The 8,369-nt window shown below is 49.3% G+C and overlaps 1 pseudogene; it reads left to right on the top strand.

Annotated features, from left to right (window-relative positions):
• Nucleotides 1-5,183: 5,183 nt before the first annotated feature.
• On the top strand, nt 5,184-7,532 carry LOC118149871 (arrestin domain-containing protein 2 pseudogene; annotated as a pseudogene).
• The last annotated feature ends 837 nt before the right edge of the window (nt 7,533-8,369 follow it).

Consider the following 8,369-nt stretch of genomic DNA (forward strand, 5'->3'; position numbering starts at 1 on the left):
CTGCATCAATGAGAACTGAACCTATTGGTCAACCGTTAAGCCACAAAAAAACGGGAGATGCCAGCGAGATTCCAAAGTGCAAAGTGAATTCAACCTAACAGAAATTCCTCTTAGAATTTACAACTGAAGTGTTTCCTTTTTTCTCTTTTTTTTTTTTTTTTAATAAAAATTGAGTGTCACCATGATGGCCAGGCTGGTCTTGAACTCCTGATCTCAGGTGATCCACCCACCTCGGCCTCCCAAAGTGCTAGGATTACAGGCATGAGCCTCAGCGCCTGGCCTGAAATGTTTTCTTAAAACACACACACACACACACACACACACACACACTTTTAGGTTCAGGAGTACATGGTGCAGGTTAGTTTTCCAACCTAAAGCCCCCCAGCCCTGGCCACACTGCATCCACTAGGCTATTCTCCTGCCTCAGCCTCCCAAGTAGCTGGGATGACAGGTGTGCACCACCACGCCCAGCTAATTTTTTGTATTTGCAGTAGAGCCAGGGGTTTCACCATGTTGGCCAGGCTGGTTTCAAACCACTATGATTTGAAGCCCTCAGATTCAAAAATCCATCCTAGGTGGGCTGTGGTGAATCACACCTGTAATCCCAGCACTTGGGAGGTCAAGGCACAGATCACCTGAGGTCAGGAGTTCGAGACCAGCCAGGTTAATATAGTGAAACACTGTCTCTACTAAAAATACAAAACTGAACTGGGCATGGTGGTGCCTGCCTGTAGTCCCAGCTACTCTGCAGGCTGAAGCAGGAGAATCGCTTGAACCTGGAAGGTGCAGGTTGCAGTGAGCTGAGATTACACCACTGCGCTCTACCCTGGACGATAGAAGGAGACTCCATCAAAAGCAAGGAAGGAGGGAGGGAGGGAAGGAAGGAAGGAGGAAAGGAAGGAAGGAGGAAGGGAGGGAGGGAGGGAGAATTGATCCACCCTATTTGACCTCTGGAGGTGCTCCTGATCCAGTGGAGGTTGCAGTGAGCTGAAACTGCACCACTGCACTCCAACCTGGGCAACAGAAGGAGACTCCATCAGAAGGAAGGAAGGAAGGGAGGGAGGGAGGGAGGAAGGTTGTTTCCACCTTATTTGACCTCTGGAGGTGTCCCTGATCCATCCTGGGTGACAGAAGGAGACTCCAGAGAGAGAACAGGAGAGGAGGGGAGGGGAGAAGAGAGGAAGGAAGGTGATGACTTGATCACCAAGATAATGCTGTTGAAAATTATTCTTATTTGTCATGGAACAGCTACAGCTAGAATCAAAATCTTTCAGATTTTGGACCTTAACCACAGCACGATGTATAAAAATGGCATCATTTAAGAATTTTATTTGAACTTGTTTTTCATAGACAATCATGCTTAGATGCATTCAGTTTGGTTGAGGCAATTAAAGGTGTAGTTCTCTTAAACAGCAACTCAAAGTACTATAAAAATAAATTTAAAAAAAAAAGAAAAAGAAAAAAATAAATAAAGGTGTAGTTCTCCAGTTAGGTTAGATTACATTGCACGATGGTTCACCTCTGTAATCCCAGCACTTTGGGAAGCCGAGGCAGGCGGATCATCTGAGGTCAGGACTCTGAAACCAGCCTGGTCAACATGGTGAAACCGTGCCTCTACTAAAAATACAAAAATTTAGCCGGGTGTGGTGGCCCACACCTGTAGTCCCAGCAACTTGGGAGGCTGAGGGAGGAGAATCACTGGAACCCGGGAGGCTGAGGGTGGAGAATCACTGGAACCCAGGAGGCTGAGCTTGTAGTAAGCTGAGATCGCGCCACTGCACTCCAGCCTTGGCAACAGAAACAAAAACAAACAAACGAACAAACAAACAAAAAAACAGAGATGTTCCTTCCCGTGCCTTGCTGATATTCTGCAAGAACACAGCTCTTCTGAAGAGCGTTTTGTCTCTATGTATTCACAGCTTTAAAAATACTAATACTGGCCAGGCACGGTGGATTACACTTGTAATCCTGGCACTTTGGGAGGCTGAGGTGGGGCAGATCATGAGGTCAAGAGATGCAGATCATCCTGACCAACGAGGTGAAGCCCTGTCTCTACTAAAATTAATAAATAAATACAAAAATTAGTTGGGCATGGTGATGTACACCTGTAGTCCCAGCTACTCAGGAGGCTCAGGCAGGAGAATCGCTTGAACCCAGGAGGCAGAGGTTGCAGTGAGCTGAGATTGTACCACTGTACTCTAGCCTGGGCGACAGAGCAAGACTCCGTCTCAAAACAACAACGAAAAAAAAACTAATACTTTTTTTCTTCAACAATTCCACGGCCAGAAATTTATCGTAAATTCAAAGTTAAGAATGAGAAAACCGACATCGTTTAAAAGCTATTGATTGAAACGACGGTTATAACACCAAAACAAGAAGACAAGATAATTGGCTAAACTTTTTTTTCCTTTTTAAGATGAGGTTTCACCATGTTGGTCAGGCTGGTCTTGAACCCCCGACCTCAGGTGATCCGCCCACCTTGGCCTCCAAAGTGCTTGGATTACAGGCATGAGCCACCACGCCTGACCAATAATTAGCTAAATTAATGACAAATATTCACCGGGCCCGGTGGCTCACACCTGTAATCCCAGCACTTTAGGAGGCTGAGGCGGGCAGATTGCCTGAGATCAGGAGTTCGAGACCAGCCTGGTCAAAAACCCCGTCTCTACTAAAAATAGAAAAAAAATTAGCTGGGCCTGGTGGCAGGCGCCTGTAATCCCAGCTACTCTGGAGGCTGAGGCTGGATAATTGCTTGAACCTGGGAGGCAGAGGTTGCAGTGAGCCGAGATCGCACTGCTACACTCCAGCCTGGGCAACAAGACTGAAACTCTGTCTCAAAAAAAAAATAATAATAATGATAAACATTCATACAATGGCATACTTTGCTGGCATTAAATATGTTATCATGGGCCAGGCAAGGTGGCTCACACCTGTAATCCCAGCATTTTGGGAGGTTGAAGCAGGAGTATTGCTTGAGGCCAGGAGTTCAAGACCAGCCTTGGCAATGTAGCGAGACCTCCTCTCTATAGTTTAATAATAATACTAATAGGGTGGTAGCAGTGGTAAAATAATAATAATAATATTGGTATGCAATATCTGGTTCTCACCATTTTCCACCGTCACTGGAAATGCCCAGTGTTACTGAAGGCATAGAGAAAAAAGCAACCTACTCTATAATGGAAGCAAATTTTCTAGAAGACAATGTGCAATTCATAGTAAAGCTTTTTTTATTTTTATTTTATTTTTTAAAGATGGGGTTTCACCATATTGGTCAGGCTGGTCTCGAACTCCTTACCTTAGGTGATTCGCCCACCTCAGCCTCCCAAAGTGCTGGGATTACAGGCGCGAGCCACCTCGCTTGGCTTCATAGTAAAGCTTTTAAACAGCTGGGTGTGGTGGCTCACACCTGTAATTCCAGCACTTTGGGAGGCCAAGGCAGGTAGATCACAAGGTCAGGATTTCAAGACCAGCCTGGCCAAGATGGTGAAACCCTATCTCTACTAAAAAATACAAAAATTAGCTGGGCATGGTGGCACACGCCTGTAATCCTAGCTACTCGGGAGGCTGACGCAGAAGAAACACTTGAACCCAGGAGGTGGAGGTTGCAGTGAGCCGAGATTGTGCCAGTGTATTCTAGCCTGGGCAACAGAGTGAGACTCTGTCTCAAAAAAAAAAAAAAAAAAAAAAGCTTTTAAATAGTCGTTTGATTTGAGCTACATATAGAAATATGTCCAAAGGAAATAATCAGAATGACAAAAAAAGAGATGAATCTATGAGAATGTTCCGGCCGGGCACAATGGCTCACGTCTGTAATCCCAGCACTTTGGGAAGCCAAGGCTGGTGGATCATGAGATCAAGAGATTGAGACTATCCTGGCCAACATGGTGAAACTCCGTCTCTACTACTAATACAAAAATTAGCTGGGCACGGTGGCACATGCCTGTAGTCTCAGCTACTCAGGTGGCTGAGGCAGGAGAATCACTTGAACCCTGGAGATGGAGGTTGCAGTGAGTTGAGATCACACCACTGCACTCCAGCCTGGCTACCGAGTGAGACTCCATCTCAAAAAAAAAAAAAAAAAAAAAGAATGAATCAATGTTCATTAAACTATAGTTTATAATAGAAGAACAATACAATAGATCCAAAATCAAAATAGAAGACCAGTTAGACTACATCCATAAAGTGAGAAATGGTATGCAGCTATTACAAAACTTGAAAAAGAAAGCCGGTGCAGTAGCTCATGCCTGTAATCCCAACACTTTAGGAGTCCAAGGTGGGCAGATCATGATGACAGGAGATTGAGACCACCCTGGCTAACACGGTGAAACCCCATCTCTACTAAAAATACAAAAAATTAGCTGGGCATGGTGCGCGCCTATAGTCCCAGCTACTCAGGAGGCTGAGAAGTTCTTTAGTAGTTCTTTTTCTTTTCTTTCTGAAGACATAGTCTCCCTCTGTTACCCAGGCTGGAGTGCAGTGACACGATCTCAATCATTGCAACTTCTGCCTCCCAGGTTCAAGTGATTCTTCTGCCTCGGCCTCCCGAGTAGCTGGGACTACAGGTGTGCACCACCATGCCCAGCTAATTTTTGTATTTTTAAAGTAGAGACGGGGTTTCACCATTTTGGCCAGGCTGGTCTCGATTTCTTGACCTTGTGATCCACCTGCCTTGGCCTCCCAAAGTGCTGGGATTACAGGCGTGAGCCACCACTTCCGGGCTAATTTTTGTATTTTTTAGTAGAGATGGGGTTTCACCATACTGGCCAGGATGGTCTCAATCTCCTGACTTATGATCTACCCACCTCGGCCTCCCAAATGGCTGGGATTACAGGCATGAGCCACTGCACCTGGCCAGCCCTACCATATTTAACAAGTGTTATGAATAATTTTTTTTTTGATGGAGTCTTACTGTTGTCACCAAGGCTGGAGTGCAATGACGAAATTTCGGCTCACTGCAACCTCCACCTCCCGAGGTGAGAGAGCAAGACTCTATCTCAAGAAAAAAAATAAAAAGTATAAAAACGTTAGACTGAGGCCCAAGTTCGCCGGGGGCCCGGGAGGAAGCTCCGGGGGCTCTCGGGGCCGCGAAGGGGGGCCGCGGAGACTCAGGGGACCTGCAGGCGCACTCCGGCAGTGCCCCTCCCCGCCGCGTGTCCAGGCTATGGCCCCCGCCGCCGCGCGCCATGCGCCCTGGGGGCGTGCGCAGCTTCGCGCTGGAGCTGGCGCGGGGCCCGGGCGGCGCCTACCGCAGCTGGGAGCGGCTGTGCGGCCGGGTGCTGCTGGAGGTGGCGGCGCCGCTGCGGGTGCGAGCGCTCGAAGTGAAGGCGCGGCGGAGCGGTCACCCACTGGCTGGAGGGTCGCAACGTGGGCGTCAACGCCGTGTCCAGCTACTACGCGGCAGCCGAGACCTACTTGCGGCGGCGGCAGCTGCTGCTTCGAGACACGGGGGAGACCACGACGCTGCCTCCTGGGTGCCATGAGTTCCTGTTCAACTTCCAGCTGCCCCCGACCCTGGTGACATCCTTCGAGGGCAAACACGGTAGTGTCCGTTACTGTATCAAGGCTACCCTGCACCGGCCCTGGATCCCAGCACGCAGGGCAAGGAAGGTGTTCACTGTCATCGAGCCTGTCGACATCAACACGCCCGTCCTGCTGGCACCTCAAGCGGGGGCTCAGGAAAAGGTCGACCGATCCTGGTACCATAACCGTGGCCTCGTCTCCCTTTCGGCCAAGATCGACCGCAAGAGCTACACACCAGGAGAGGTCATCCCCGTCTTTGCCAAGATGGACAACAGCTCCACGAGTCCTGTGCTGCCTCGGGCGACCGTGGTGCAGACGCAGATGTTCATGGCCCGAGGCGCCTGAAAGCAGAAACAGGCAGTGGTGGCCACACTCGCGGGCGAGCCGGTGGGCCCGGGACAGCGGGCGGTGTGGCAGGGCCGGGCGCTGCGGATACCCCCGGTGGGTCCTTCTATCCTGCACTGCCGCGTTCTCCACGTGGACTACGCACTCAAGGTCTGCGTGGACATCCTGGGCACATCCAAGCTACTGCTGGAGCTGCCACTGGTGATCGGCACTATCCCCTTGCACACCTTCGGCAGCCGTTCCTCCAGTGTGGGCAGCCACGCCAGCTTCCTGCTGGACTTGGGGCTGGGGGCCTTGCCGGAGCGGCCCGAGGCTCCTCCTGACGACTCAGAGGTGGTAGCGGACACCGACGCGGCAGCCTTGGGGCAGAGCCCCTTCCCACTCCCGCAGGACCCTGACATGAGCCTGGAAGGCCCATTCTTCGCCTACTTCCAAGAGTTCAGCTACTGCCTGCCACCCCTGTACTCCGAGGAGGATCCAAATCCACCCTCGGAGGCCATGAGGCCTCGCTGCACGTCTTGCTGAACGGCACAGGGACACCTTGAGGAACGAGGTTGCACACCTGCTTTCAGCCACCGTGACTGTGGGGAGCGGCTGGACCAAGGACTGATCTCCCCAGCTACATCGAAGTTGGGGAAACCAAGTCTCAACGGATGGTCCCGACATCACAGGGACAGAGGAAGAGCCAGGCTGGAATCTGACTTACCTGGACCGCTGCCCTTGCAAGGCATTGAATACCCAGGGCGGCATCCCAGACACTGTTTAATAACCTGCATTCCCATCCTGTAGGCAGCTCTGGAGTCCTCCAGGAATCTTCAGTCTGGAAGAAGCAGAGCCATAGACAGTTCCAGCATCATGGAATCAGAAGAAAAGACCTGCAGCTGGGAGAGTCCAGACAGGAAGCAGGGAAGTCTTCCTTCTGGAAGGGGGATTTTTAGCTGAGGCTTTGGAGTGTGAATAGGAGCTCAATAGGCAGACGACTGAGGAAGAAAAGTCAGAGAAGGTCAGAGCTGAGTGATGTTTGGAATCTACCCCATTTATTGTAAAATTGGGGGTTCAGAGGGCAAGTGCCTCCGAGTTGAGGCGACACAGTGAGGTCCAGTGGGTGAAAGGACCCAGGAACGAGGTGTTCAGGAAAGAAAGCAGGTTGTCAGAGCTCTGTGGAGTTTGTGGGTGGCCACTCCAGCCTTTGAAGACTTTGAAAGCCAGAGATCCCTGGCGCAGGCTTGGATTTCCTGGGAGTTCTTCCAAGTACCCAGGGCCATCAGAGCTGCCTGAGTCTTACATGGCCCCGGGGAACCCGGGTTCAGGGTAAGACAGGCAAGACCAAGACACCTAACATGCAAAATGAAAACACTGGGCTTGCGGTTGAACAATGAAGGATTCGAGACAGGGGCAGCATCACACCATGCCTGGGGACAGAGGTCAGCTTACGGGGACACACGGGGACTGCTGTGCTTCTGGAAGCTCCGTGTCCTGGAGAAAACCACTAAAAGGGGCAGCTGGACAAGCCCCCAGCTGCAGAATCACCTCTCTGCAGGGGCAGGGCCCGGCCTGGGACTCAGCATTTCTGATATGCCATAAGAAATAATTGCTTTGTACAATTATTTTTTTTAAAGTAAATGTGTGGAGAAAAACAAACAAATAAAAAAGTTAGACTGAATCAACTAGTTCATATATATCATCAAGAACATTGAAATCAACACAACAAAAACACCAACATAAGAAAACAAAAATAGTCATAATTGCTAATATTTATTGATCACTGTGTCAGCCTAATTCCCCCAGCCTGTTCTAAGTGTTTCTAAAAGGATTTCTAAAAAGTGTTAACTCCGCCGGGACACACACACACAAAAAGTGTTAACTCACTCAATTCTCACAACAAAATTAATATTTAGAGTCTGTAATTATCTCATTTTATAGATAAGAATGGAGAGGCAAAGAAAGTTGTTTTTTTTTTAGATCCAATCTTGCTCTGTCACCCAGGCTGGAGTACATGACATCATCTCGGCTCAGTGCAACCTCTACCTCCTGTGTTCAAACAATTCTCCTGTCTCAGCCTCCCGAGTAGCTGGGACTACAGGTTTGCACCACCACGCCCAGTTAATTTTTGTTTTTTTAGTAGAGACAGGGTTTCACATTGTTGACCAAGAAAGTCTCCATCTCTTGGGCTCATGATCCGCCTGCCTCGAACTCTGGTGCTGGGATTACAGGGATGAGCCCCGTGCCCAGCCCAAGAAAGCTTTTTAAATATCTTGTCCAAGGCCGTGCTACTCATAGTGCATCCAGGATTTTTTTCACATCTCAGCTTTCATTGTTACCTATATTTTTATAATATCTTTATTGAGATATAATTTACATAGCATAAGTCACTTTTTTTTTTGAGACAGAGTCTCACTCTGTCACCCATGCTGAAGTGCAATGGTGCAATCTCGCCCCACTGCAAGCTCCGCCTCCTAGATTCCAGCAATTCTCTGCTTCAGTCTCCCAAGTAGCTGAGATTA

Source organism: Callithrix jacchus, chromosome 2 (genome assembly GCF_049354715.1).
Source record: "Callithrix jacchus isolate 240 chromosome 2, calJac240_pri, whole genome shotgun sequence".
Taxonomy (NCBI): domain Eukaryota; kingdom Metazoa; phylum Chordata; class Mammalia; order Primates; family Cebidae; genus Callithrix; species Callithrix jacchus.